Source organism: Epinephelus lanceolatus, chromosome 6 (genome assembly GCF_041903045.1).
Source record: "Epinephelus lanceolatus isolate andai-2023 chromosome 6, ASM4190304v1, whole genome shotgun sequence".
NCBI classification, from domain to species: domain Eukaryota; kingdom Metazoa; phylum Chordata; class Actinopteri; order Perciformes; family Serranidae; genus Epinephelus; species Epinephelus lanceolatus.
The window spans coordinates 36,951,658-36,976,157 of NC_135739.1; the positions used below are offsets into that span (position 1 = coordinate 36,951,658).

General features: G+C 41.4%; 1 protein-coding gene across 5 annotated transcripts in view; it reads left to right on the top strand.

The window, feature by feature from the left end:
- Positions 1-24,500, top strand: part of LOC117246626 (carboxyl-terminal PDZ ligand of neuronal nitric oxide synthase protein-like) — a 258,146-nt gene that overhangs the window by 36,356 nt on the left and 197,290 nt on the right. The window contains exon 1 of one of the 5 annotated variants that reach the window (XM_078169028.1): positions 5,603-5,716. The exons of 3 other annotated variants lie outside the window; for them this stretch is intronic. The gene's annotated coding sequence lies outside the window, so the exon portion shown is untranslated. Of the gene's footprint in view, positions 1-5,602; positions 5,717-24,500 lie in introns of those variants that run through there. One more of the 5 variants, XM_078169030.1, reaches the window with a different exon arrangement.

Here is a 24,500-nt window from a genome sequence, read left to right on the forward strand (position 1 = left end):
TTTTCCACTCCCAGTCGGCAACATAATCCCCCTCCTGCTTGACAGGAAAAGGGTCTGAGTCAGTCTCTAGAAACAATGGTGTGATTCTGACACACCCTCTAAACCACAGTAGCAGTTTTTAGTTTGATGCAAAAGTCCTTCAGCACAGGCATCCTATCTGTTTGTTCATGCATGGATGGCTAATGGGTCATCCCTGACTTGCTGTAACTGAAGAGTAGTGAATTATAGTATTAGCTAATGCATAGTGACATAGGAGGACTGTACTCATGGTGAAGGCCTTTTCTTGCTATACTTCTTTAGCCATGCTATTAAACATTGATTGTGTGCTAATAAGGGGGGATGGGATGCGGTCCACTGACTCCCCTCCACCACCCCCTTGAAGATGATAAATTGCCCGATGCTGTGAGCCGCGATAGCTCGGTTTATACGCATAATTATTCACCACAGCTCACCTCCATCCTTTCGCTCATTAATGACAACCAGAGACTGGAAATATAAATTGGGATCAACCAGAGTTTTCATGCAGGGTCATGCAGTGCAGCTGGTCAAATGACGGCTGGCGAATGAGAGTGTGTTAATTTTCTTTATTTTTTGTTTACCACCTTTTTAAATAGTGCTTCTCCAGCCTTCGCTTTGCTGATAAACGACATAAAATAAATTGAAGATTTTCATCACAAGTTGCCCTGAAATGATTGATGAAGTCTAGTGTGATACAAGAGGAGCCAGCAATGCATTCAGAGCTGCGAGTTCAAGGTGCTCACTGCATTAATTATGAAGGTGGTGCTGTGGGTTCATCCAATATTTTGTTTGACATAGAGCCTTCTTTTGATTCAGATGTTTTTTTTTCTCTCTTTATTTTACTACTTGAACAAAAACTCAAGTAGGAATACAAATGCCATCTGTGGTCAGAATTTGAATAAAGTCTTGATGAAAATAGGGAGTTATCTGGCTGCTGAGTAATCTGAGAGCTGAAAAATATACAGCCACCATCATGTTTATAATCATCGCCTTTGGTGAGGGCTATTGCAGATAACAATGCTGGTAATATTGCTGTTGATTGGTCTGAATGGAGCTAATGTTATGGTCTGGTGTACTGATTTGAACGACCCTGTAATTATGCTTCTGGCTGATGGGCCAGATGATTCTCACACTTAAAATGCTAAGCAGGAGCTCCATATTGACAAGTTTTTTTCCACATTATTTAACACATCCCTCAAAACTATATATGAATAATATTTTTTCAGTATACCGTGTTATTATTCTAATGTTGTAAGGGCCCGACACACCAAGCCGACAGTCAGTCATTGGTCGGTGTCAAGTCATTACTAAGTGTATGTCACCCTAGTTTTTGCGGTGTGCCCCACACCGTTGGAACTGGTCACTCTTTTTTCAGCAGATTGAGCAGGTTGACTTGGCGTCGGAGACTGCAGAGCCCATCGGTGAATGCAATCACTCTGATTGGCAGCTCAGGGCTGGGTTAAAATAATCGATTCATCTGACTCAAATCGATCTTTACTGGAGTGACCCGATATTGATATTGATCTTACTGCTCTAGAAACAATATGTAGTCATAAAATATTTATTTTTATTCATGTTGTGAATTTATTCTTTTTTAAAAATAATTCCTTGTAAATGTTACACTATAGTTCTCTGAGAATCTCTTTCACATACTAGAAAAAAATGGTGTTGTAACTGAAAAATCTCCAGGCCAATCGATTACGGATCAATCAAATTGGAAATCGAATGGAATCGGGACCCATTGAATCGAAATCGAATCGTTTCAGGAAATCAGTGGCGATACCCAGCCCTAGTAACCTGGAAATCCAGATGCCCGCCCCTAGCAAATTCTAATTTGCACTGCACAGGATTCCGGCCCCGACGAGCAGAGCCCGCTGAATTGCCTATCAGACCAATCAGATCAGTCTGTCTGACAGAGGTGGGCTCTGGGAGGGCGTAACATGATGTGGACAGCGCTGCGCCGTAGGAGTCGAAAAGTAAACAGCCAAGATGGCAGCTGCCGAAGGACCACCTCCATTCAGTTTAGCTTTGGAAGAAACGCTAAGCCAACTACACTTATCTTTTTCCTTGAGAGAGGAACAGAAGACTCCTCTAGAAGCCTTCGTTTCCAGGAAGGACATTTCTGCTGTTTTGCCGAGTGATACGACAAAAGCATAATATATCAGTTAGCCCCACTGTTTGGCAAACAAATGGGGCTTAGTGCAATGAATACGTCACCTTGTTTTTTGCTTTGATTGGCCATTGTGCTATCCAATTGCGTGCGGCAGCATTTGAAATGCTTCAGTTAGTGCCGCCCCTTGGGTGGGAAGGGTGTATAGGTGAGGGCCAGACTCAAAATCTTTCCAGATTTGAGTCTGGATTTCCAGGCTACAGCCCTAGTGCGCACCAAGAGAAACAGAGGTGAGGAAAGCCTACAAATGATTAAAGTCAAGAGGGCATGAGATTGAAACAAACGTGTTATTTTTGTTGATTTTTATTTTTTTTTGGCCATTGAGCTCTTTAGTAGTTATGGTTTGTAATTTTTTGTGTCACTGTTTGCAAGCACACAGTAAATATCCTTTGTTCCTTCAACATCAGGTTGTGTTGTTAATGTGCTTCCTGGCGTCTTCAATCTGTCCTGAAGGTCTTCCGGTTAGTGCTGCCCCTTGAAAGTAGGAGATTTGAATCATCAGATGGGGACCCCTCAGTTGACTGAGATTGCTTTAAGTCAATTTTTTTTTTTTTTTGCTAGTTAGTGTTCTGGGGGACCAAAAAGTCTCCAGATTTTGATGTCATCTCTTGACTTCCACGCTACTCTTTGGTACAAGCAGCTGCGGACATGATGCAGCTGCACAGAGGAGGACAAACTTTTCACTGCAAGGCCCAGGGAGCTCACAGCAACTTAATATGACACAGTCTCTAGCTTTTGTGTGATATCTAGTGTCAGCAAAAAAAAGTTGCACAATTCCCATTGTCGTTAGCCCAGTTGGCTTGTTTACTATATTATGTGAATGCCGCTGACACTTGGAGCATCCCGCTGAACTCCATTCAAACTTAAAATCTTTATATTGACAAAAAAGAAGGAATCTCTGAATATTCTTATTGAACAACAAAAATCTAATATTCCTGACATAATTCTGAGTCGGGCACAGCCCTACTTCTGGTTTTCCTTTTTGAATGACAAAAACAGACCTCAGCCCCTGTTGGTATGCAAAGTTATTTCCTCTCAGGCATTTGAGAACGTATGTGCTAGATCGCCGTCGGCTGCAGTCTCTGCGGTGTGTTCAAGTGCATCTTTTTGGCCAAGACACAGGAAGATGGGCAGAGCAACAGTCTGCCTTCATCCCTGTTTGGCCAAGTTCTTTGATGTCAGTTTGGCGTGTCTGATGCTTAAAACTAAGGTGATGAGTAGTGCTGTCTAGCTAATGACCATGTCATGCATGCATGCTGCATGTATGAAGTAGCCTGGTGAGTTTGATATTTATGCAGCGACTGCACACACACCTCATGATAACAGACTTCAAAGTGTTTCCATCAGAATGATCAAAATAATGAAATCAATGGATTATGAAGTGAATATCAGACAGAAAAAGGAGCGCCAAAGAGCGCAGGGATAATTACACTCCGAATGCTCCTGAACTGTCAGAGGGCTTTCAAATGAGCAGCTCAGATACTCGCTCAAGTTTGATTTGGCTCAACATTTCTGCACGAGTAGGTGAGTCATCTTTGATTCAGCACATCAAAACATAATTAGTGCGTAGATTTTTCTCAAAATTTAAACCACGTTTTCAATAAATCTAGTTTCTTCGGATGTTTCCTTCACCCGGATACTTACCTCAGCAGCTATTGCTGAAAACTTTGAAATCTCCACCTCAGTTCAGTGAACAGCAGAGAGCCATTTTGAATCAGTTCATTTAGTTCTTTTCATTCGCCTTTAGAAATGAGCCCTGCCACACCAGACACAGTCTTAAGCCACACTCCCACACCTCACATACCAATGACCTGCGAGAATGAAGCCCAGATGTAATTAAAACCATGAAGAATATCACTAACTGCATTAAATATGCAACTCGTTATACATACTATAACTGCCTGAGTGGGCTGTAAGGCTGGAAAGATGTTTGACTATAGCTGTAATAGTGGGAGCCAGCAGCCTCAACGATGAAATGTTAAAATCGAGCAGTTACCCAGAGGTCACATGGCTGTGTTGCTATAATGTTTCCAATATTTTGTGAAAAATAATTTGTCTGTGTTGTGTTCTTCTCTGCAGACTAACAAGGGAAGTGATATTGATTAACTCTTCTAGCCAGGAAGGGAAGTTTGTGTGGTCTTTTCTTCTTTTGTCACTGGCCGAGCAAGTCCTGCTGTCATAGTCAGAGACACAATTAAATACTGCCAGCTGAGGACTTTTTTTTTTTTGTTACCTCACTAGGCAGGAAAACATCTTCCATGCTACCACAGGGTGGGTTTTTTTTGCAAATCTACAGAACAAACGCATCATTCTGGACACAGGGTAAAATCTGTCTGAGGAATGACAGATAGATTTTGTAGTGTAGAAGTATGCTCATGCAAAGTACCTGAGAGATTTATGTTTTATTTTACGTACCACACTCTAATCTAGTGATGTTTCTGATTCGATTTCTTAGATCTGGCAGAGCCTGTCCTCGTTCATTTCGGCCCTGCGTTATCGCAACATGAGGCTAACTGACATCCAATTGGAGAAATGAAACTAAATTGTCCCGTCTGGGTTGTCCTGGGTTGCCTGTTCCCCAGGCAAGTGTCATGCAGAGCTGATCAGCAGCAGGATGCTAGCACCCACTTGAACACTGGAACACTTTATGAGGATGGATCTGTCTAGTCTGCCTTGTTCTGATGACAGTGACACAAGCTGCTTGTCTAAACCTCAAGGACAAGAGTATAACATCTACCCCTGGACAAAAGCTTTTTCATTTCAGAGACGGATTGAAAAAGGCCAACTCAGTTAAGTGGCTTGTAAGTGCTTTGTAAGATATAATAATTACTTGGCAGCTATATCCCTCCACCTCACTCCAATCTAACTCTAAACTCCCATTCCACTTCATGAAAGCAATCCCTAATCTTCTCCTTTTCCTTGACTCTCTTTTATATTTGTTTAACTTTCTCCATTCAACTCTTCTTTGTCTATTAAGTGAAGATACTACACGTATAGTTGAGGTAGGAGAAATGAGAAAATCATCTCACACATCATTTACCCCCCTCCTTCCCTGAGTACTTGATACAGCTTCTGATCCTGCTAATTAAAGTAGCCTAGATATCACCGCTGATGCTGAAAGCAATAAGAGGTTTTTAATTTTTATTTTTTTTTTTTCAAATCCATTTTGTCTCTTGTGTTTATCACATCACGGGTAATAGATTGAAGACGTAGACGTATTTGCATTGCAAATTTTGTAAGAATAAAATGTTAAATGTGCCCACAGGCTCAGGCCAACTGTAGAAGGAGAATAAAAAGTGAGCTAAGCCTCTAATCAATGTGAACAGTTATATTTAGTATACAGGTTAGAGAAGTGGTTTGATACTGACAGGTTCCTGGTCCAAATCCCTCCCTGTGGGGAAGGTGAGAGGAGGAGCAACACTCCTTTTTCACAATAAGTCAGTAGTTTTCCTTGACTGCCTGAACTGCTCACTGGCCAGCGGTAGAACACTGTGATTACATGAACAGCTCCCAGGTCTCATCTGAAATGTAAGAAGTTGTGTTTTGAGGCAAAGAGATAATCCAAGCTGAAACCATTGCTGAGTAAATGAAAGTGAATATCTGTTTGGATAGAAAGTTTTTATCTGTTTGGTCTTGGGGTGGAATTTGTGTTGAAATGTTATCGAGCCCTCGACCAACTTGAAAAACAAGCTCTGCGTTTGAAGTGTAGATGTACTGTGTGGATGTTGACCTGTTGTTGGGCAAGGTGGTGTATTTAAATAGAAGGGACACACAGTTCCTGTGTTTGCGGTTTTAACTTTCCTCAGTGCAACTTTCTCTGCATAAAAACACGATAACCTTAAAGTATTCTAACTGGTGAGGAATAGGAATGAAGTAGACCTGGTCTTAAATGGGTACGAGTCCCTGATCAGAACTGATATACCACTAAACCACTGACTGGGCAGCTTGTGCTGCCGTCAGTATTTGAACATTATTCACTCTCACACAGCCTGCTGTAAAATGGATTTTATCTGCTCATATTAATGAATAAGCACACGACCCTTTTTACATCCTGTCGACAGCTCACTTTGGCCAAGTCAATGAAAATATAACTCTTGATTATTTATTTTGTACCACGCTGTGGTTTATTCACTCTTCACTCTTAAGTTGTCGTCAGATAATGCAAGTTCAGTTTGAAATGGGACGCAATTATAGGTTGCATTAACAGAGTATTTTCCTAATTGACTTTTTTATGTTTGACAGCATTGATAAACAAGGTGAAAAAAGGAGGGACTGATGTGATAGAGGATGAAGGACTAGCCTGTATGGTCAGTGTCTCTGTCCGTCTTTTCACTCCATGCCGCTTTATTAGGTACACCTGTTCAACTGCTTGTTAAAGCAAATAGCTAATCAGCCAATCACGTGGCAGCAACTCTGCATTTAGTCATGTAGACACGGTCAAGACAACCTGCTGAAGTTCAATACGAGCATCAGAATGGGGAAGAAAGGTGATTTAAGTGAATTTGAATGTGGCATGGTTGTTGGTGCCAGATGGGCTGATCTGCGAATTTCAGAAACTACTGAATCTGATCTACTGGGATTATACACACAACCATCTTAAGGGTTTATAGAGGATGGTCTGAAAAAGAGAAAGTATCCTGTAAGCAGCAGTTCTCTGGGCGACAATCCGTTGTTGATGCCAGAGGTCAGAGGAGAATAGCCAAAGTGTTTTCAGATGATAGAAAGGCAACAGTAACTCAAATAATCCCTCATTACAACCAAGGTCTGCAGAAGACCATCTCTGAACCAACAACACATCGAACCTTGAAACAGATGGGCTACAGCAGCAGGGGACTACACCGGGTGCCACTGACCAAAACTGGACAATAGAAGATTGGAAAAATGTTTCCTGGTCTGATGAGACTTGCTACTTGCTGTGACATTCAGTTAGTAGGGTCAGAATTTGGTGTAAACAATATGAAAGCATGGATCCATCCTGCCTTGTATCAAGGGTTCAGGCTGCTGGTGGTGTAATGGTGTGGAGGATATTTTCTTGGCGCACTTTTGGCCCCCTAGTACCAATTTTAGCACCGTTTAAACACCACAGCCTACCTGAGTATTGTTGCTGAGTATCATGTCAATATGGACCAAAATCTCTGAGGAATGTTTCCAGCACCTTGTTGGATCTATGCCACGAAGAAATTGAGGCTGTTCTGAAGGCAAAAGGGGATCCAACACAGTACAAACAAGGTGTACTTAATAAAGTGGCCAGTGAGTGTAAATGCATAATCTGTTAGTTTATCCTGTATATAAATGATAAAAGATGAAAATAATGAATGAAAATTAAATGCTATCAAATATGTCTCATGATCGGTAAAAAAAATGGAAATGAAGGCAATGATAGATTCTGGCAGAATTTTTGCAACTTTGTCTGTAATTGCATGCAAAGTAAATTCAAAGACACAATTAAACACAAATTGACTGAATGTGTCAACTTGAACAAAAGTACTTCGGAGTCAACTTCATAAATGTCCAGAGACTTGAAAAAAGAGGAAGTTGACAGCAGGTCCTTGCGAACATTGAGATCAGTTAGGGGCTAAACTGAGCAGAAACACACACACAGTCTCACTCTGATAAACATGGTCGCTAACATCGCTAGTTAGCTTACACCTAATGCCTGCACAATTGGTTGTGAGGGAAGAATCAGCAAGGACTGCACAAATGGTCCAATTTACACAGATGAGGGAAGGTGAAAATTTGTTTTAGTTTTTGTCTGAACACACCGCTAGAAGATGGTTCCAGAGTTAGAGGGCAATGCAGACTTTAGTTCAATTGTCAGAGATGTATCTGGCTTTTTACAGCTAATATTAACCATGACAAAATGCATGGATGGGCCATGAGCTCGATCCTGCAGTTGGGCTTGGGACACCACCAGTTTTTTTAATGTTACCATATTGGTGCGTTGTTTGTTAAAACAGTTGAGTAAACTGTGTTGGTTTTGAGCTTTGTAATTCTGCAACTATCAGATGGATTTTGTTTCCTGTCAAAGTCCAACCTGGCAGACAGTCTCCTTATGCAGGAGAGGAATTAATGCCCCAAAGCCAGATTGAAAACCACTTGGACCCCCATTACACCCATTTATGACTAACGAGTCCCTCTCTGTCATACCTCTTAGAGCTCATTTGTTTTGAACTGTACTTTGAACTGTTACCTAATGACAAAGTTGTCCACAGCTAATGCAGTTCCCTGCCCCCCTGTCTCATTGCCAAAACTTTCAGTATGCCTGGGTCCATCCATCAGAACAAGCCTCATCAGGGCAAGTCAGGCAGTCGTATCAGAAATAATGTGCTCTTTAGAATGGGATGGCCACAATGTTCTTCACAGGTTGGGGTATTAACTGCCTCCATACATCACCCATGCTGCAGGAACCGAGGGTTATAGTTTGACAGAGAAGCACTTCTGGGATGATAGGGAGGTACTCTGCATAAAATAGGTGGCTAATGATCAAGATAACTGTTGTGAACTAATGGGGAAAGTAAGGTGAGTGAGTAGGGTTTTTCTCATGGGTGTTAATTAGAAGTCAGGTTACTTCAGAGTTTTTCTCATAGATACTTAAAATGTATCGGATGGTTTTTATACATGGGGGAAAAGACCTGGGAAGTTACAGAGAGATGGTATGGGAAAGGGGTTTAGTTTTGAGTAAATTACGTTAAATGTCCAGGGGAAAAAAGAAAAGAAAGGGACATGAGTGGTCAGCATTAAAGAAGGATAAAGAAAACCAACTCCCTGCCCCAAGAAATGATCCGTGCTGCTTTGGAAAGGCCTCTGAAACAACATTTGAGGGGTTTCATTCTAAAAACAAGACATCTAGTATCTAAAGTAAGCACTGTGAAGATGGCTGCCTCTGTATTACAAAGCCAGCTGAAATGATAAAGGAATAAAGAGCTCTGCATCTTCAGTGAGTGTGTGATGTCAAGCAGATAGTACTTTTCAAAGTCTGCGGACACTCTACTGAGAAGTTCCTTGTTACAGAGACAGTTTGAGAGGATTGTTTTCCACAGGTATCGACTTGGCATTCTTGGACTGAATGTACTTTGACTGATATTGGACATTTGGCAGCGCATAGTTTGAAGCTGCATTGCTTTTTATCCCTTTTATGTCCAGGTTAGTAGCTGCTCCTTTGTGTTACACCATCTGTCCACTTGCTTGGACCAGCACATCCTGAGAAAACTAATAGCAAATTTGACATAAAGTGCATATTTACTCCCCCAGGATTAATAAATTGTTTCTCATTTAGACCCAAAATGTGGGGTGCACAGTCATGATCTTGAGAGCCAGAAATCTCCACACCAGCTTTTGTATGTAGGGACTGTGTTGCTGCACAGACTGCTACAGGTTCAAGGTTATAAGTCTGACCTGCTAGATATAGAGAGGGTTAACTTGTGAACATACCCGGCTTTAATGTAGAGTTGCACTGTAATGCACTGTAGTGTGCAGGGTGTGTAAGCAGGGGCATTACGCCACCACTAGTTGGTAAGGGGTGTCATGATTTTGATTCTAAATTAAAAATCAATTGAAGTGAGGATCAGCAATTCTCCCAGTATTTTTTTTTCTCTCCACCCCCACCAACACTTAAAAGATGACACAGAGTAATGCAAATGTACTGGTAGCCTGCAGCTGTACTTTGAGACATTGCCTCTGCCAGAGTTGGAGTTAAGGAGGAAACAACATAACTGGATAAAGTCAGCGGTGTGGTAACATTTTGCATTACCCATGAGTTATGTGAACAACAAATGTGAGCATCCGTGGGATGTGCCAGTACTCCAGAGACCTGTGTCAATGCCTTTACAGGTCAGAGCCAAGTCTGATCCACGGTGGGACCTCTGACCTGTTGAGGAACAGACACAGGACCACTGGGTGTGTCCTGGGAGTCTGGATTTAGGGCGTTGGAGGTGGATTCTGTCAACAGATGATCGATAGGATTGGGATCTAGGGACTTTGGAGGCTAGGTCGACGCCTTGAGCCCTTTATCACATTCCTCAGATGATTCCTGTGCAGTTTTTGTGGTGGGTCATGTTGAATTGTCCTGCTGGGGGAGCTACTGCCATCAGAAAGTGGCATTGCCATCAGGAGGGGATACTTGGTTTGCAGCGATGTTTGGGTGGATGGTGTGTGTCAAGTGGCATCTACATAAATGCAAGAACCCAAGGTTCCATAGCAGAACATTATGTTGTAACAAGATCACTGTTATTGAATTCATCTGTCAGTGATTTTAATGTTTTGGCTGATTAGTGTACGCTGTCTTGGTTAGTCTTTCCTTTGTTCAAATAATCAACAATCCTGTTAGGGTCAAAATAAACTCTTACTTTAGCAAGTGAGATGTAAAAATATGTTGTGTTGTCCTGCTCTCTCTCTCTCTGCCATTGCTGGTCAGCTTTTTACTAGTCCTGTAATGTTATCCCCACCACTCACATTCACCATCTTTCTTAGCTCAGTAAATGACTGTTTGCAGGGCATAAAACCCTTTACAAATCAAGACTCAACAGTCTAACATTGGCATAGCTATCAGTGCTGGAAAGAAAATGTTTAAATCAATAATTGAATCAAATCATGGATTTGGAGAATAGAGACACCCCTACTAGTTGGCAGAGTAATTAAGATTATTAGGAAGGATGCAGTCGTAATTGCACAGCCTTTGCGGTGCTCAGTTTTGCTCCTAACAGGAGCCGACCTTTAAGTTTGATCAACCAATAACCTTTCTCTTTGTGCCAAAATCAGGTTACACTTTTGCTATCCACTCTGTGATCTACCCAATGATTGCTATAACAAAACAAAAAAAGTAACATTAAATGGGTCTGATCTGCTGTCTTCTGAGGGCTTTCTTGCTTGAAAGCTTTTGCTTTTTTTCTCCACTCTGAATTATACTGTCCCTTTTTATATTTCAGAAGTGTTTGTTACTTTTTGTTATAGTAAAGTGCTGTCAGTTTTGGTTTTATTTATTGTTGTAAAGTCAGATTTAGGTGGCACTGAAGTGGTTGTCATTTTGTTTTTATGATACCTGCAGAAAACTCTGCAGCAGCAGTGTTGTGTATGCTGCTGTGTTTTTAGCCCTTCTTTTCTTACCCAGCAGCACCAATAATACACAGTAACACCTGCTGGGTGTTGGGTGACCTTATATTGCCGGTGGCACAGAGATATATGCCAAGAGAGAGGGCTGAGTAAAAACGAAAAAAAAAAAAAAAACAACAACTGAGAAAACAAGATAAAAAGGTACATATTCCTATCCCAGAGATGTCATCATATCAAAACCAACTATCTTCAGATTAGAAGAGAGCCAAATAGAAGAAGGTTAAGCACTCTCACTTATATTATATATAAAATGACACTAAAATATTAAATTGTATGGATTGTCACCAAGGTAAACAGGCATCTATAGAAGCTTTAGTTTACTTTGTTACGCAAGCTCTGAAATATGGTCTATTTACAGTATGTGTAGGATCAGATTTAGGCACGCTCACGTCTGCTGTATGTGTGCTGCATATAGACCGGCATGCCAAGCATTCCCTCATGTAATCCCAGTCTTCTACAAAGTATCACGTGTGATAAATCATTGGCCCCAAGGGGAGATTTGAGAAGACTGTGTTTGGTCGGAACTGTTTCATTGTCACAATTAGTGTGCATACATTCAGTGTCTCCCCCCTTGACATTTTTCAGCATCATGCTAAGGCTTCTTCTGATAAAAGCAATATCAGTCACAATGTACCCGATTGACTGAAGGATAAATGGAAAACACATGCACCTGGTGACCATATATCCTAACCTCTCCAATCTTAGCTTCAAGATTGGAAACATAAGACCTGGTGTACATTGTTCCTTACGAGCCCAACTGTTCCCTGTGGCTCTGGCTGCCAATAACAGCGCCCTGGGAGACAGTGAAGTGTGAAGCCGGAAGTGGAGAGGGAAAACTTCTTGAGGTCATCTGGGGCAAACACACACAGGCAGTTGCTCACACCTACAAGAGAGGTAGAAGAAAAAAAGTATATCTTTCAATGCTGGTAGTCAGGAGGAGATGGAAAAACTCCTGGGACCAAACAAGACAAACTCACATGCAGAGACACATGCACGCTCACCTTTTCAGTGACCATGTTTCCATTTTTTTCAATTACCAAGCTTCACATCTGGTGATCATTTTTCAGTCAGGCGTGAAACCCAGCCAGCTTGTCCCCGCTCAGCATCAACGCCATTCTTCACATTATGCAAATCAGGCCAGGATCAGAAGATTGGGAGAGGTCTGGCAATCTCAACAGCCACAATGGCGGTAACGATGATAATGAGGGTGATGACAGCAAAAGTCCAGTATGGTGGTGTGAGTTACCATAGTTACCATGCTAAGTCGCCTTAGTGTAACAGCTGGAGCTGTAGGAGGATACGTGTGTAATTGAAAAGATGGAACGGAGAGAGGCAGAGAATGAGATGGCGTCAGATGATTTGAGGCACATACACATAAAAATATCACCCTCTCGTGTTTGGATCTGAGCTGTAATTAAAGTTCATAGAAAATACGCACGGTAATGTCATGCACACACAGGATCACTGCTGCATGTGGCTCCCATGATGGAATCATGTCATCTTGTAAAGTTGTATACTTGGAAAAGATGCTGTTTTGCAGATGATTTGGGTGGCTACTTTCAAAAGCTTTCTATTCTTAACTAAATATTACATGACACACTCACAGCTGTTGAGTAAATATAGTTCATGTAAGTATCACTTTTACCTCTGTTTCTCTGTAAACAGGTGTTCTATAAGCACTGGTGAGACGATGGATTACAATGCAACAAGTCCACTTTTGCATAATTCATCTGTAAGCTTGTTGAATTAAAGTTAATTTGGGAACAATCATTTTGTTCTGCGTCTCAACAATTGTGAGGACACTGCATGCAGCAAAGGTTAAGACCCCGGCTGTGCTAATGAGCTGGCCTCATTAAAATTCATGCATGTTTTGACACAGTGCTATTGTCACTGATTTATAATTGCTATTATAAATTGTGCTATTGCGCAGTCAAGAGTCACCAGATTTACCTTTGAGGACTAAAGAAAGCTACCTTACCACTACTGAAGCTTATCAGCAACAAAAGAATAAAAGAAGAAGAAAGTGAAGTTACTCATGCACACCAGTTTTGTGCATCTTGTGAATTCCTGAGCTTTTTTGGCTCAGAGTCCATACAGAAAGTTAGTCATGTCCTTAGACCTCATTAAGTCATATTAGCAGTCCTGTCATGTGGTGACCCACCAGAGGTTTCTGCTCCTTAACCCCAAAGTTTCAGGAGCATTGGTTTACATAATGGGTAACAGTATTGTTTGGTCATTAATGAAGAGCTGTCATTAGTGTTTGTTTGTCAGGATGTTAATTACTAGTACTTTCAGTCTTTTCAAAATAAATTGACCAGGTAAGCCAGAGTTGGGTGTAGTGTGGTTTGATGTTGCTTTAAATTTCCATGTAATAAGAACTTAATGCTTCTATTCCATTTCATTCAGCTGGCAAGCCTGATAGTGTGCATCTTTTTACATGAAAGCACTTATATAACAACCTCATTTATACTTGAAAGTGAGAAAATAGTTCTCATTTAAAAGTCCATTAAAGCATTTTAGGACATAAAGCAAGATCACAACAGGAAACGACTAGGAAAGAATGATGAGACTGAGTCAGTATTCTGATACTTTGGCACGTGCACATATGAAATGCATGCACCTGTTCCACTGGGGTATTTCAGCTGTTTAGCTTAAAATTGTCAGTTTCTTTGACAAACTGAGTCAAGCTAGCTACTCACTCTGACTCACTCCAAGTGATGCTGGAGGTAAAGAAAAAAAACAATTTCAGTGTGAAGCAGAGTTGGTTGGTAGTTGCGTGGCTGAGAGCGGCGCATCGGCCCGTGAGCTCGGCAAAGAGAAATCCAGCAAATGCTGTCAGCTTTGATACTATTCTTCCTCGAGAAGCTGAGGCTTTGAAAGGCACTCCAATTACAGTAACTTCGCCTGGCAAAGCAAAGCCTGTATCAGTGCGTATCACTGCCAGCCGGCCCTGTTTTATACTCCGTGTAAGTTCAAGAGAGCTGTCTGAGCATGGTTGTACCAGCGTGAGTGCATGCATGAATGAAAGCGTGAGTGTCAAGAGTGCGAGCAAGGCCCAGTCTAACTTTGGCGGTGTGTCAGAGCATTTGCTGACAGAGAGGGAGTGCTGCAGGGTATGTTTCTGATAGCTGTCCACTTATATCAGGCAGGCAGAAAGGATGGAATTGGAGAGGTAGCATGGTTTTTAAGAAGACCAGGCACAAACATTCAAAATGAAGAGATTAACTTTTTTATATATTTTTGCATGAGAAAGACCTTTGAGCTCCAGAATGCCTCTGCTACAACAGATGACTGTGTAAAACTTAAAGTACATACATGACCACGCTTATGTCCTGAAATAATAAGTCTATAAATTAATAAGTCAATTGGCAGGATGTATGTAAAGTATATTCCGCATGTAGGATTCAACTGCTCAAGTAAAGAATTGCTGATTTTCTCAGTTTCATGTCTCTACAAAGTGATAGCTGTTAACAAAAGTTTTTTATGCCAATGCTCTGGTGACAGCCGTGGCTGGGGTCATTATGTTTTATCTGATTAGGGATGTATTTCAGTCCTTGTGTTCATCCGTTTGTCTGTCTGTCCCGTTCTTGCAAACATGACATGTCTAGAAAGCTTTGAGGGAATTTCAGCAAATTTGGCACAAATGTTTATGCGGACTCAACAATGCCCCAGTAACAGCCACGGCCAGGGTCATTATGTTTGTCCGTTTAGGAGTGTATTTCCATCCTTGCCTTCATCCGTTTGTCTGTCTGTCCTGTCTCGCGAGCGCGACATATTAAGAATGCTTTGAGGGAATTTCATCAAATTTGGCACAAACGTTCATGTGGACTCAACAATGAACTGTCTAGATTTTTGTGGTCAAAGGTCAAGGTCACTGTGACCTCACGTTTTTTTAGTCATAACTCTAAAATTTATACGCTAATGATGACAACATTTCACGATAAGTTTAATAGGACATAATGATAAAGTGATGGGATTTTATATCCAAGAGGTCTAAGGTCATCTTTACTGTGACATCATGATGTACGGTAAACACATTTCTATGGCCATTACTCAACAACATAACTCAGGAAAGGAAGGGGAAACATTTAATCTTGGGTGTAAACCTATAAACTGTGCTGACTGTATAGATCTTCTGTGCTGCTGGGTTGAAGATGTGTGTGTAGCATTCACATTGTAGAATTTGTAGCTTTTTTGCTGAAACATCCATGTTTGAAGCATTGTCTACTACATATGAGTCTTGATAGACATGGATGTAAAATCTGATTTGACTGGTTGGAGGAGGCGTACAACTGCAATAATCGTAAGGACAACATAGGCATTTGGACAATACACTAGGTTTTGAGTATCATGCTGTGGGTATTTGTCATGGTGGTAGCCCTAACTGTCTTTATGTTCAAGTGGAGAGGCTGACGCTAATTGATTACACAGAGACCAATGCACATCTTTGCTGACAAGCTGCAGGTTGGCAGCTGCAGATAAAAGCTTTGTATTTACCCATGTTTTGGTGGAAAGTAAATCATTTGAACATACTGAGAATATGAATGAGCCTTGAAGAAAAGGATTATTCTGCCTGAGTGAATCAAAACTTTTTGGTGGATGTATTGATATTTTTTCCTGCCTAAAACACGGGTCACTGCTGGAATCCACTTAAAACCAACATGCCTCTGATTCAGTGTAACCACAGCCACTGTGCTCTGCAGGGCAACACTTTCATGCACTCACCTTTCAAATGTACAGTGCTTGCTCTATGATGCTCGAAACACCATCTCTGTCTATTAAAACAACTGAACATGCAGCAGCTGCAGCTTCAGTTAGTCATGTTTTGCTGAATTGAGGCAGCCTGGGCAGGGTTCACACTTATTTGCTGGCAGTGTTCTTTCTCCTGCCCCTCTTTCCTGAGGTGCCTTGGTCTTTTCATTTCACCCCGCTTTTACTCCCTGAAGTTGAAACAAATATAAGGAGCAAAGCAAGCTGCCAGTCAGCCTCGGCCTCGGCGTCTCTCTGCTGCTTTTTCCGTGGTCTGCTGAACCCGCATGAGTCCATTTCGGCCCCACTTCAAAGCGTCCACAACTGCCATTGTAAGACTGTGGCAGCATTTGCAACTGGTCAGAGTCTACAGGGACAGAACACTGGAAGGAGGGGCCACTTATATTTTTTTTCTTAAACATTTATCTTTTAAAAGTCCCTCCCCTGGACATGTGCACAAAAAACCATGTCATGTCACTTTTAAAGCCTTTTACTGTATGCCTTCTTTTCACTCTGTGTTTGATGCTGTGTGTGTTTTGCACAAATGGTAATCTGATACCTCACAATTCAAACCAAGCTTGTGGTGTGGAGAAAGAGATGCTACAAAAGTTGATTTAATTCCATGCAAATAAAGGTGTTGTTTGCAAGGTAACCAACCATTTGATTGGACAAACAGGATGGTTGGATTCAAACCTGCAAACTTGCATCCACAAGCCAACTGCTTTACTGCCAGCTGACTTCCTGTAACACCCCAAACCTAACGCATCAGTGTCTCTGTTGTTTGTTGGCGTCACCAGATGTGAGGGGATTTGTATGAATCCCTGTGAGACAAGGAGGCACGTTTTAAACCCTGAAACCCTTTGGAATAAGTGAAAATTAGATTACTCCACTCTCTGTGGAGCAGTTGAATAATAATATTGCAGCATTAAAGGAATTTTTAATTTGCACAAAGGCGCTTTGACATAACTCCCTTAATCATGGCCTTTTTTTATCAGGAGAAACACTGATGGGGAAAATTTACGATGCCCTTTGCTAATGAAAATGCCTCTATGGAATGTTTGATGTTTGCTTGTAAGGGAAATGATAACAAGATTGCGTTATTGGGGAATATTCTGCAGAAAGCATGACTGCATTAAATCAAAATCTGCTTTCAAGATTGAGACAAGTGATATGCAGAGCTGAGCATCTTCTCTTCATCCATACTTGCTTTAACTTTCATTTTCCTATACTGTGTGAATCCGCTGAGGAGGCCTTATCTAGAACTTTCTTCTGCTCCAATGGAGGGGATCACTGAGGATCGCTATCGCTAATGCAGTATTCTCTATTCCATATCTAATATTACCTGTCTGTAGAGAAGAAGCAAGGCTGACAAGAAGAAAGACAGCTGGCTTTTTCTCCTGTTGGCCTGTACACCTCTTTACGATTTTCTGTTGTCAGTCTCCACATCGAGCTCAAAGCACTCTTTGTAGACACGAAAGGCACCATACTGAATCTAGGTTTCACTGCTTCTTTGTCTCTTTCTCTTTCTGCCAATTAGCGACCCCACATTGTTTGATGGAGGTGGCAGAATTTCCCCCTACTTTCCTATCAGCATCACACCTCCAAACTATTCAAGAATCCCACTGCTGAGTGCTGGACTTTTCATTCTCGTTCCCTTTTTCTTGCACTCCCGTAATTTTGTTTAGACAAAGAATACCCCGCCCCTCTGCCCTCCTCTCCTCCAAATCCATTTGAATTCACCAGCAAGTGCTGTAAGGGAAATCCAATTTTGGCCACCAACCTGTGGATTGGAAGAACAAAAAGGGGCATTTGCATGGAGTGCATGAGAAACAGCGTGTTGTGTGGGAGATGAGACTGAGAATTCCCCTGATTGCTTTACTGATCTGGATATTGAATAGGTGCGAAGGTGGAATGTAAATGAGACGCTCGCAGAAATTGCTCTGAAAAGAGAAATTGGCTAAATAAAGCAATAAAAAGCAAGAAAGAACAAAATAATTAAATGGTGAGGAGGTGAGGCTCGAATTAAGAGCTTGATATTACATAAGTGGAAAGGTTCTCTTTATTTTTACACACCTTTGTGAAGCTTTCAGTACAGTATAAGCTTCTTCCCAGAATGAGATGGGTTTGGAAGTGAATTGGAGTATAACTATAGGTCAGGTTTGAAAGCATTTTGAAAACAGAAATGCTCCAATTGTTGGCCATGTATTGGAAGAAATAAGGAAATTATAGCTGCTGCACAGCGATGGGTCGGGTCCGGGCATTTTTAGGCAATTCTGAGCAACAAGCAGAAGAATTGGAAGACATTTAGGAATTTAGCTACACAATCTGCCTTTTGCATTAGCTGAGGCTTGAACTCACAACCTCTGAGACTAAGAATCAATTTCTATCTCACTGAGGTAATTAGTCAGTGACAATTCATGTGTAGCTTCACAAATTGCCTAAGCCAGACGTGCAGGTTTAGCAGCCGTCCATACATGGAAAAGCAGAAGAAAGTGAGGCATGTGCTATGTTGTTTACATCGAGCAGCTACAGTGAAGAAGCCTACGCAGTTCTGCATGCTGTTTTTGAGTTATATCCCTCTATGTAAAAGTCAGACACTGATGAGAGAGGCTGTGCATCATCCCTGCAGTGCTGAAAATAAAGTGCCGTTCTTTAACGCAGACGAAGTCCCATTGTTTATGTGTTGTTGCCACAACGAGCTAACACAAGCTAAAGGAGATATTGGTCTTCGGAGGTCCCTTTACTACGGTTTGGGGGTCTGCCAGCTTGGCGTTGTTATTCGTCTTATTTACACAACGGCACACACACACACTCACACTCACAGACACAGGTGAGCACACAAAAGTGCTGAAGAACTCGTTCCCTTTCTTGAGAACGCCCAGCCCTAATTTTTACATTGTCTGTCATTTACTGAGTAAACGACAGACATACCGGGTTTTTAAACATTGTTTTTTTTTAATTGAACCTTTATTTTACCAGGTAAAAACTCGTTGAGATTAAAAGAAACCTCTTTTTTCAAGAGTGACCTGGCCAAGAGGGCAGCACACAATAAAAACACATAACACTGAGGTTTCATGCATACAGGAATGATTAAAAAACATAGAGTTTCAGTGCATAGGTAATATAGGAGTTTAAGTGCAAGAACACTCCCCACAACTTTCAAGCTCCAGGTCCTTTAGGATTTCTTTGAAAGCATCATGAGAAATCAGTTCAGGGAGTTTTAAGTTACCATGGATCATTTAAAAAAAAAAAAAGCAGTGAATTAATTAATCTAAAAACAGGGACTTAATTGGCTCTAAAAGTCTCAAAGTTATCTTTCAAAACTCTTAAAAATCCTATGACAAAGGAAGTAGGATCTTAAGAAGTTTTTTTCTGATGTTGCATCATAAAATCTCATGATGATTGGTAACATCTGTTCTTTTTTTTTTTTTCACTAACTTAGTAAATGACTTGCATTTCATTATGCAGATAAAGACAGTGGAACCAACAACATTCACATTTTGTTTCTGGCCAGGATGCTCAGAGCTTGCCAGCTGTCACTGTACCCTGAATGATATGAGGAAGTGCAATATCGCATCATGGCTGTAAACCAGTACAAGGCAATGCATACGAGGCTTGGTGTATTTTATGCAAAAAGGTTTTCATACTTGGCACGATTGGAATCAAGGAACATGCAGAGTGAGAACCACAAAAGCATCAATGCAACTTGCCAACAAATACTTAGTCTCCGCCGCAAGACAAAAAAGTCATGTTCTATTTTACAGTAAACATTTGGGCAAAGTTGTATCCTTAGTAATTGATGGCTTTTCATGTCTTGTTTTTGTCAGTTTTGGTTATACAGGGCTTGACGCTAACTTTTTTCCCAAGGAGCACATGTGCTCCTAATTTGAAAAAGTAAGGAGCGCACAAAGAACTTTAGGGGCACAATGTAAATTGATCAAATAATGTGTTTTTCATAATAAACGTGATGCAAATAGACATTTACAAGCAAAATTATTTGATGAATTTGTATACAAAATGTACAGAAAAGTTTTGAAAAAGTATTGCAATTTAATTTTAATTTTGTCTTTAGTGTTATTATCTTATATATATTATATTTGCAATATGATTATCTTATATAATGTTATTACTATCCTAAAACATTCTCCAGGTCTTCTGAAACCCTGCCCAGCAGCGGTACCGTGGCGAACGGTCCCTAACTGCGGGGAGAATGGAGCAGGCTTCCCCGGAGGTCCGCCGCTTTTCCCGGTCCCTCTTCTCTGCCACACTTTGACTCATTCCCACCCAGCCGACAGCCTGGCCGTGGAGAAGAGTCCCTAACTGCGGGGAGAACGGAGCAGGCTTCCCCAGAGGTCCGCCGCTTTTCCCGGTCCCTCGTCTCTGCCACACTTTGACTTATTTCCACCCAGCCAACAGCCTGGTCGTGGAGAAGAGTCCCTAACTGCATCAATAAGTGATTAACATAGGGGGGATCAAAATAAAATAAATAAATAAAATAAAAATCCACCAGCCACCCTCCTCCCCTGACAAGTAAAGAACAGTCCCTCCATAAGTAAAGAACAGTCCCTAAAGTGCGGTGAGGTTTGTGGAGCGTTACCTGACACAAACAGAGAAATGTGAACGGCTCGTTTCTCCTCTGACACGCCATATACCTGTGTGCCGCCACAGCTCAGCTGTTCAGGTACTACTGGGCAGTCATGACACCAAGCCGTTATCTTGCGCCGCAGAGCACTGTGAGCCTCCGCCGTATTCCTGTCTGTGACCCCTGTTCAACCCACAACCGCCAGAATTCGCCTTTCCTTTCTGCTGCTGGTTGAAACATGATAATAGGGCGCCCCAGCGCCCACTCCACTAACTTGACATGTTAATGAGCGGTAGTCTAGAAAACAGGCGAGGTTTTTTTTTTTTTTGGAGGGCGCCTGTGTGCCCTCACAAAGATTGCGCCCTGGGTGGTTGCCCACATTGCATTGCATAGCAAAAACCATCCCTGCCTACGCCACACTTTGACTTATTCCCACCCTGCCGACAGTGGGACTTAAATTCATTGTGCCGACAGTGGCTTGGAAAACCGCCCATAACCGTGTCACACGGGGAAGAGGGAAGGCGGCTGGAGTTCCTCCAGCATTTGCAGTTAGATTATCATATTTTTTTATTGACAAAAATATAGGCTGCTTCGGCTGATTTTTTTTTCTGCGCACATGTGCTCCTCAATATTTTTTACAGTTCCCACACACATTTTTTTTGGTCACAAATGCGAGTGAAACGCTCGCACTGTCGAGCCATGTTATAACAAAATTGGTCTTAAATTTTATTCCAGATGGCATTAAAAAATTCTTAAAAAGTCTTAGATCTTACTTGCCTTGAGCTCAAGGAACCCTGTAAAGAAATGGAGGTTGTAAGTGCCTCATTGGCTCATGTGTTTACCAAATCACTGTACACTTCAAAAGTTCCTTTTGTGTTGGGAGAGTATCTACTCTGCGGTGTTAGCTAGAGTACCTTTCATACAGTGTTCTAACATTTACAACCATTCCTCGTTCTCGCACAATAAAACTTGGTGCTTCTTAGAACTTTGAAAAAGTTCCTCCAGTCAGAAAATGCCTATTGTAAAGTAAATATATCTTCACTTGTATTCTTTAAGTCTGACAAAACAAGCATTTAGAGATTGTAATGGCACTGACAAGTTATGACAAACAATCAACAGATAAAACAATAGATGACAATTTAGATGCTATTTATTTTTTATTTTTGATGATGGTAGAACTGAAGAATGTCTCTCTCTATCTTGGAGCTTTACTCTCCTCTCCTCTCCCTGCTGGGAACCCAGTGGTACAGCTGATAAGAAAGTGGAACATGGAGCCTCTGGCCGTAGCTCACCACAGCTCCGGTAATCTCACAGGTTCTCCTTACTTGCTGTGTAGATGAAGGCAAGTACAGGATGTTGGTGCTTCTTATGACAGCAATACCATGAGATAAGATAGCGGAGCAGAACAGAAGAACTCTTCTGCCTCTCGTGTCTTGAATATCAGTAACAGTGCAGAGGAGACACAGAGCTGGTACAGTGCATACACTGTGTTTTGTGTGTGACAGATACCACAGCCCCCCCCCCGGCTTTCTGTGAGGTTCCTCCCTTGTCAGGTTGTTTCAGGCTTTGTTTGGCTTTTGGGTGGAATAATTTCAATGGAAGAGGAACAACTGCTGAGAAAAGTGTATCCTGGAGCATTCCTCTTCATATGTGGGTCTGTTTTGTTTTTTTTCCTTCGCTGTGAGCAGAGACATTTTTCTGTAAAACTCCTTGTTCTTAGTGTACATATATGTTTTCTCATTTGTCTGCCTGCGTGTGTGTATGTCTCTGCTTGTACGTACATGCCTGTTAGCATCCATGGTTGTGTGTATAAGTCCCAGAGTTAGGTGTTTTTTTAATACTGCAGGGGTGTGTGTTTCTGTCTGATAAGTGAGCTTGTGGCAGCAGTGGCAGTCCAAGACAATAAAAAGACCATTTCCTTGACTCTGCAGGGAGCAGGAATGCTGCGGTCATCAGTCTGATGCCCACATTACTGTTTGCCTTTTAACATGAGCCCTATATAGATGGAGCAGAAGCACTGGTCCCTATGGCCAGCTACTGCCGTCTTTGTTAGCTGTGGACGACGAAGGAAAGAGTTCTTTTTCTGGAAGAAAAAAAAAAATGTGTGCAGAGAGAGACATTGTCAAAAAAGTCCAGAAGTAGCAAGGTGTTCATGATCTGGATCGTCTCTGGCTCTGGATGTATAACCACTTGGAGAAGGCTCTCATCCAAAGTGCCTTACATTAGCCTGATTGAATAACATTTCTAATAAAAATGGCCGCAGTGAGAGTAAAACTCTGAACCCTGAAAGTGCTGGTTCCTGGCTCTACTCTGTAAGCTACAGCACTGCTGGTGAATCACAGCAGATGATACCGCAAAGCTGTAAGACACGGTAGTGGTGAGGAATTGATAGCTGGTTACATAACAGGCATTTTCACATTGTTAGACTGTAGGTAAATAGTAGCCAGTGTCACATCCAAACAACCCTAATGGCCGATAATGAGCAACTGGTCTTTGCCAGGACAAACAATACATGATTATATTTTCCCTTCCTGTCACCTTCACTTCAGCAAGCGCAACACAGCAAGGGAAGAGTGATATAAACACAAGTCTCAGTGTTACACACATGCATCTGGAGGAAAAAGTGCACACGTTATTTTGCTGAATACACAAGAGAATATTGGGATTAGTGAGTCAGATGAGTTTTGTAAACAAATTTGGTACAGCCCAACTGTTACTGATATGTTATCGTTATAGTCTGATTAGTTGCCTACAGTTGTTTAGTTGCAATGTATGCTGTCATCCATATCAACTGGTTATCTAAAGTCCCAGTTTTGCAGTTCTAATTTATTTTGGTCTCTAAGCTGCTACATCTGTGGCCAACCCATCATCACTCCCAACTCTTCAAATACCAATGCTTAGTCAGTGGCCCTCGGCATTTTTTTTTTTTTTTTTGAAGGTGCAATCAACATCGCAAGTAGACATGGCTGAGCCTTATTTTGCAAAGCTTTGTATCAAACATGTTATTCGTTTTTCAAAATGGTGTCAATGGCCAAATGCTAACCCTATGTAGAAGGATCATTGTCTGTGTGGTCATTTCAGTAAGAATATATCAGAAATAATAAATGAAGCCAGGAGCACACAGATACCTTTATGGCTCTACTTCATAATGCAAGTGAACTTTTACATTAAATTCCATTGCATTCATTTGGCAGACACTGTTGTCCAAAGTGACTTACAATAAGTGCATTCCAATCACGTAGAAGCAAGAGCTACATATCATCCAAAACTGGAGTGTATCCATTTTAAACAAATACCTAAAAGCATTCACAGGGCTGCAGTACAGCTATTTCGGTCCCCAAAAGGATAATGACAACCCTAACCACCATATATCAACACTAGAGTGACTTCAAAATATTGAAGTCCACCAAGAATGTGTAAAATGTGCGAGTAACTTCAATCCCTCTGAAAATGTGTGTAATGACTAAAAGATATCAGCTCACAGACACTCGCAGCTCCAGCAAATCCGCAAGTGGGAATGTGTGAAAATCCTTGAATCCAAATGTGCCAAGCTGATCCAGACACATCCACACTGCGGTGGAAAGCTGTAAACATACCCTACCTGAAAATGTTGATTCAGGAGATTGAGCCCTTATTTAAACAGATACTTTACTCTCACTTAATTAAAAAAAAAATTAGAATGTAGGCTGCAGCTCCACACAATAAAGAAAAGGTGTTTCACTACCTTAAGGCACTGTATTTTTGAAATAGAGTATTATGATTATATAGTCATGTGTTTGAAATCCCCTTACAGGATTGAAAGCTGTATTTACCTAAGGCCTGGTGGACTATTACAGTGTATAATCTTCTCATTAAGCTGCAATGAATCTGCCT